Source organism: Bos indicus, chromosome 21, assembly GCF_029378745.1.
Source record: "Bos indicus isolate NIAB-ARS_2022 breed Sahiwal x Tharparkar chromosome 21, NIAB-ARS_B.indTharparkar_mat_pri_1.0, whole genome shotgun sequence".
In the NCBI taxonomy this organism is placed as follows: Eukaryota; Metazoa; Chordata; class Mammalia; order Artiodactyla; family Bovidae; genus Bos; species Bos indicus.
The window spans coordinates 65,952,111-65,958,944 of NC_091780.1; positions in this window are offsets into that span (position 1 = coordinate 65,952,111).

The window sequence follows — 6,834 nt, forward strand, 5'->3', positions numbered from 1 at the left end:
GGGAATAAATTAATGATGCATTGAGCAAATCAATGTGTGTATGTTACATTCTTAAGTGGATGAGTCTCTGTGTGGGTAAAACTGTCAAGAGGTGGATGGTGAGGTCCAAATAGGTCAAGGAGGGAATGGACCAAAGACTAGTAGGTCAACAGTCCAATAAGTGAAAGTTGAGTGAATTAATAAATGGATTCCAGAACGAGTTTATCAATGAATGCTTTAGTAGAAGTTAGTAATGAGGGGATGAATAAGCCAGTGGGTTGATGAGGAATCAAATGAATTAATTGATGAATAAGTCAAAAAATGAGTGAGGGAATAAAGTCAGTAAAAAGCAGACCAAGTTGAATAATTTAACTAATGAGTACATAAATCAATGCATGCACAAATTAATGAGGGAGTGAATAGGCAAATGGATGGGGGGATGCATATATTAGAGTTATCGAGGGAAAGGATAATTATTGAGTGAGTCAATGACTCAGTGAATGAGTATGTCATCCAAGAATAAATGGAGCGCTCTGTGAATGGAAGAGTGAATAAGTGAACGCATCAGTAAATGAGTGAGCAAGTCAGTGACCCGTGTGTGAGGCAGTGAGTGGAGCAGGTCCCACTGGGCTTCCTTCCCTGACCACTCAGCCACACCCCAGCCTCAGGGCACATACTAAATCCCCGGGGCTACCCATCCTCCTCCGCTCACAAGCATTCGTTTACATGTCTCCACCAAGCTGACCTGCCTGCACAGCCGAGAACTGGGTCAGATTCTTCTCTGTCTCCACAGGGCCTTCCCAGCCTGAGCCTAGGAGGCGCCCAGTAAATTACTGCTGAATGAATGAACGAAGAGCTAAAAATACATGTGCTTTTGTGGAACTGGGATGGCCCTTCTGAGAACGGCCAGGAGCTGTTCTGCGCGGAGGTGGTGGTGTGTCAGATGGTCCACGGCATTCTCCCACCCGCGTGCAAATTCTCCCTCGAGTCCAGTTTCCTGCGTCCAGTGCCAGACAGTGAGACAGGATCCTGGCAGTTCCGACTGCCCTGGACCTCGGCCCATCCTTGGGCAACGTTGGCTCGGACTGGTGGAATGGAGGCTCTGGGTCTTCCCGAAAGCTGCCCCGGCCTCTGCCAAGACAGGAGGTCGAAAATAACAGTCTTGTTTTTGTGCCTCCAGCGAGGGGGCTGCTCCTCCACTTCCTCCTGCTTTCCAGCTGCGGGACAGTGGGTTAGACGGGGAACACCCTGGACCTCCAGCCTCCCCATCACCTCTTAGACAAGGATAACGATACCTCCCTGGCTGGATTGTCCTGAGAATTAACCTTGTCTGTGTGTGTGTGTGTGTGTGTGTGTCTGTGTGTGTGTGGTCAGTCACACAGTTGTGTCCAGCTCTTTGTGGCCCCATGGACTGTAACCCGCCAGGCTCCTCTGTCCATGGGATGCTCCAGGCAAGAATACTGGAGTGGGTTGCCATGCCCTCCTCCAGGGGATCTTCCTGATCCAGGGATCAAACCCAAGTGTCTTGCATCTCCCGCATTGGTAGTCAGATTCTTTACCACTAGCAGACACCTGGGAAGCCCAACCTTATCTAGCAAAAGCTTATGAGGCTCTTCTTACCTAATATAAGACCTGTCCTGTACATAATGCGATACCAGGGAGGGAAGAGATGCGTTAGAAATTACTAAGGAGCTGTAATAGATGGTGTCACCTGCATTCATTTAAAAGCTCCCAAATGGATGTGGTACCCATATTCCCCTGTCCCAGAAGAACGAGGAGTTCAACTGAGTTTTTACAGAATGCCAGTTAGGATGAGACCAGACTACTCACCTTTCAGGCAGCATTGCGTGCCCTCTTCAAGAATGAATGAATGTACAAAGGAATGATTGTGAGGCCATGCTGGGGGGCAGATTACCTCCCTGGCAGAGAATCGGGGTCCTTGGCACCAAGGACTGGCACCTCCTCATGACTGAGGCTGGTCCTACTCTTCCAGCCAGCTCCATTTTGCCTTCCACCTGCGACTCATTAAGAGATATGTAACCTTAATCCTTGAAATTGCCTGGGATGGAACGTGTTTTCACTCGATGGGTTGAACGTGGGGATTTTATTCCTTTCTTAAATAAATCTCACTCCCCCAGGAAGTTTGGACAGAATGTAAGCAGTCGGACCAAGGGCTTGAAACTGAACATTTTGCAAAAGGCCCATTTCAAAATTTGAAACCCAGTGGCCACCGGCCAGAACTGAGTCTGGTTTGTGGGGGTCGCTGAGGCCTCCTCCCCAAGAAGGGAAGGGAAGATTGAAAACAAGCCTTCAGCTGTCATTGAGTAGGCTGAGGGTTTGCAAGACAGAATTCCGCGGTTTGGTTTTGCTTCTCTGATGAAACTGGAGCGGGCTGGGTCAGCCTCATCAGCCCTTCTTTGAAACTTTTTGTTGGAGGCCTTAGACCCTCCAGAAGCCAGAGGGGACTTTGAGCTGGTCGTGATATCAATGGGACACGTGTGTGAGTGCTGGAGGGGCCGACAGTCCTCGCTGAGTGGACGCTGGCTCCAGCCTGGCCCCCCGAGGACAGGCGATTCTGTTGTGTCTCATTCTTTTCTGACTTCTTCGTCTTCTTTCTACCAGGAAGGACAGCAAGGTGTGCCTTTGGGGACATCACCAGGCCTCTCCAAGTCCCATGCCCGTCATCTGTAAAAGGGAAGTCAAATTTCATTCATTGATTCTGCCAGCATCTTGAAAGTGTGAAGAGCTGTGCCCTGACCGAAGCATGTGGCCCCTGCGTGCAGCTCCCTGCCCTGTGCAGCGTGTGAGCTCCGTGTCACGTGTTCTTCTCCCGTCCCTGCCCTTGAGCCTCAGCGGTGCTGTGGGTTTTCCTTCCCGCGCAGAATCTCCCCACTGGCCTCCTCCTCCTCACGTCTTCCCTCCCCTGGTCTCCCAGGACCTTGGTCTCCCCCAGGGACCCTCTCAGGGGTGTTGCATCCTTCTTTTCATCACCTGAGTCTCGCAGTTGTAGCCAGAGGCTGCCTAGCCTGGCCTCAGTTTCCCCATCTGCAGATTGAAGCAAGGATGACAGCACCAAGCTCTGTCATCCCCCTTGCGCCCACTGGGGCAAGAGAAAATCTATCCCATCGCATGGATCCTTCCAGGCCCTTGAGCCTCACTTGTAATTTGGGGGCCAGGTTTTATTTTCTTTTCCTGCAGATCTAAGGCATCTCCCAGCTCGTGTGTTTTTTCAACATGATACAGTGAGCGTCCGTTAGCTTGGCGGGGTCTGGGCCGCGTCCCCGGCAGACGGCCCCGGTGTCAGCGTGAGCTGCTGGCAGCTGCCCGGAGGGGAGGAAGGTGGGCCCGCTTAGATGTGTCCCAGCTGTGGCCCCGACTGTCCCCTCACTTCTGCTGATAGGGGAGTGGGGAGGTGCTCTGGGCACGGAGCCTGGTGTCTGCTGTTCCACCTGTGGGATCGGAGGCTATATCTCCATTCATGCCAGGGTTTGGGTCCTGAGAGCATCACAGCACGGTTTGCGGTTTGCGTGTCAGGATGAAAGAACTGAACCAGTGCTCTTGGCCAGGTCCACCAGTTTGGTAACTTTGGTTACCTGCAGAGAAGGGTTATAAAAACAGAGAAGCGTCTAGAAAATGCTCCTCCTGCTCCTAATAGTTGCCCCAAACAGCTCGTTTCAAAATACAAGGATCACAGGGCCCTGCCCATCAGGGGAGCTGATGCAGGGCCACCCTGGGTCTGCCTGAGCTCGCCCCCTGCCCCAGAGCCCACTTGGTGCTCACTTGCCCCCAAGCCCTGGCTGCCAGGACCTCTGGGAGAAGATCAGTTGGGTCTGGTCTGCTGTTGAGACCAGCCCATTTCCTTCCCAGCAGGGAGAGCCAGGCTGAGCCTGGTCCCCAGGTCAGGAACGGCGAGGCGAGAACTGATCAGGGTGAGAGGTGGAGAGCCGGAGCACAGCTCCCAAATCCAGGATTGGGGGGTGCCCACCTCCAGCAGCAGGGCTGCAGGGGGACCCTGTGACCCCGGGGCTGCACAGAGTGGCCACCTCTGGGTTGACACTCTGGTGGGTTTATGAATGAGCAGTACCTTCTTAAAATGTCGCCTAAAGGGGATAAACTGAAAGAGCCGTCTGTGGACCAGTGATGGCTGGTATTGGGATTGAAGACTGTCATCAGTCCAGTTCCGTGTATCCCTGGATATAAGGATGATGGCAGTGATGCTAATACTAGTGCTGCCTTGATGGGTGGAAGGCTGAGGGCGCTGATCGGCTCAGCCAGTCACATGGGCCCCCGTGTTTATCTTGAGGAACATCCAGGCTGGCTGAAACTCTCCATCCTCCCCTCTGCCGTGGTCCAGCCTGAGTTTCTCGTCCTTCGCCCATTCGCACCTAGACCCGTGCAGCACCCCTGAGTTCCATGCCATGGCTGTTCGTTTCTCGTTGGATTAGAAGCATCCCAAAGGTGGGAGCGGCTCTGCTCCAGCTCCGTGTCCCCAGGGCTGGCCTCGCCATTCCCAACAGCCCTGCTGGGGCTGGACACTGCGGTTGTGGTTAGACATGCGCTCACACAGTTGGACTTGGTTTTGTGACTCAGCCCTCTTGTCTTGGAAGGTTGTTTACACGGAGCCCGTGGAGGTGTGGTTGGCGGAGCACAGGACTTCCCCTGGGTGATTCCGATGGGTGTATCCCTTCCTTCGCTGGGTGAGTTCTGCTTTTCTGGGTTACACTCTAAGAGGCACGTGTGCCGGTGACTAAGCGTCAGGCATGGTCTAGGAAAGATAAAGCCGGAGGGGATCCTAGGAGAGCTGGGGCACACATGCAGGTCCCAGAGGGCAGGTAGCGGTGGGGCCATTTCTGGCAGCTGCTTCTCTGAGTGGAGGGTGAAGCCATTCAGAAGTTACCCAGGGCAAAGAGGTGAGGTCAGCTGGGGCCCGACTCCAGACACCTGGCCTTCATCCCTGGTCCGATCCAACTGGTCACTTTGCAGCTGACTGGACACCAGAGTCCTTTTTAGGACTCAGGGTTACCTTCACACCCTTGCCCCACACTGAAATCTCTTTTACAAATTATGCAGATAATTTCATTTCTGTAGTAGAGAATGAAGAAGGGGGAGTCATGTGAGTTTTTCCTAGAAAAGATACTAAGCTGATAACTAAAACTTATTACATGTAATAATTCTAGAAAAAGAAACACATTTATTGCAAAACACTGAACAGAACAAGAGGAAGAACAGGACTCACCCTAGTCTCACCACTCAAAGATGACCACTGCCAACACTTTGAAGACCAGCTTCTGGTCTTTTGGTTTCACTTGTAAATTGCAAAAGTGAGTGTGTGTGTGTATGTGTATACATATGTACACACATTTTTAATTGGGTTCATCATAGCCATCCTAATTTTTCACCTAAGTAGACATCCTAAACATGTCCCATGCCATTAAGTAATTTCCTATCTTATGATTTTGTTTTTACCTAGTATCCTGGCAAATGACTATATCATAATTGATTTAATTGACGCACGCTTGTCAGATATTTACATGATTTTTAAAAGTTGGATGATAGAAGTTGGAGTGAGCAGCTTTGTTTTTCCATCTTCACGTATGTCTCTTATTTGTACTCGTAAGAGTGGAGTGGCCATGTCAAAAGGTGCGAGCATTTTATGGCCAAATTGTCCCCCTTGAACTTTGTACCAATTTACATTCTCAGAATTAGTTTAACAAGTGACTTTCTCTGGGAATTATCAAGGTTTTAAACATTCATCAATTTGCCAAATTTCATTCTTCTCATTTTCAGTTCTTCTATTATCTGTGATAAGAGCATTTCCCCCATATCTTTATTGGTTCTCTATAGCTGAATTGCCAGTTCAGTTTCTTTGCTTTATTCAGCTTTCATTAAGTTTTATTTTTGTCAAAGTCATGCATATGCTTCATTTTAAGAGTCAAATAGCTTTACAAGATTATGTAGAAGCATCCTTCTCCACTCCAATTCCATATCCACCTAAGCTACAGCTTTTTACTCTTTTAAATCGTTCTTTTGACATTTACAACAATTTTTCTAAGTAACATTCTGATTTTTCTAGTTCTCAAAAAAAAAATTTTTTTTTTTTGACTTAGGCATTACCTTGACTTTTCAACCACAGAAAATGAAGATTGAAATCTTTCACCTTTGGCCTCAACACACACAAGAATACCTGTCTGTCCCCTTCTTTTAATTTATTTAGCTCAGTTTTGGTTTGATCAGTATTCCGTCTTTATGTATTACAACACTGTAAATACTTGAGAGTTCAGCAACAGCACTGTGATTTTTTACTTTTCCTTGCACTTTTGTTTTCTCTGGAGTCGATAATTTTTTGGTTTTGTCTTTCTTTTTTCCTTCTCTCTTTGGTTGGTTATTAATGAACTTATCCCAAATTCATCTCCAGCCTTTCATGACATCCAAACACGTTAGTGTTTTTCGTTTTATCTAATGTGTTTATCTTTTTGAAGACCTCTCTTCCTGGAGCCTCCTTCCCTCTTTTGTTCAGGATGGGTTCGTCTTTGGGCTTTCTGCCCTTACCGTGGAATCACTTCCTCATTTCTTCCTGGGAATTCTCCTTGGTCGGATCCCTAGTTTTGTAAATCCTGTGTTATTCTCATTTTTTGTTCACTCGCTTGTTTAGCTAGAGTGCATCCTCTAGCAGTTTCCTGGGAAAGGGTTCATGGGAGGTACATTTTTGGAGATCTTTCACATAAGAAAAGGGTGACGTCTAGTCCACACTGGTGGTGATAGTTTAGCTTGGTACAGAATTCTCGTTGGTACCTTTTTTCCCCTTCAGATTTGAAAAGCGTAAATAGCTGTCTTCTGGCTTCCCGTGATACTGAT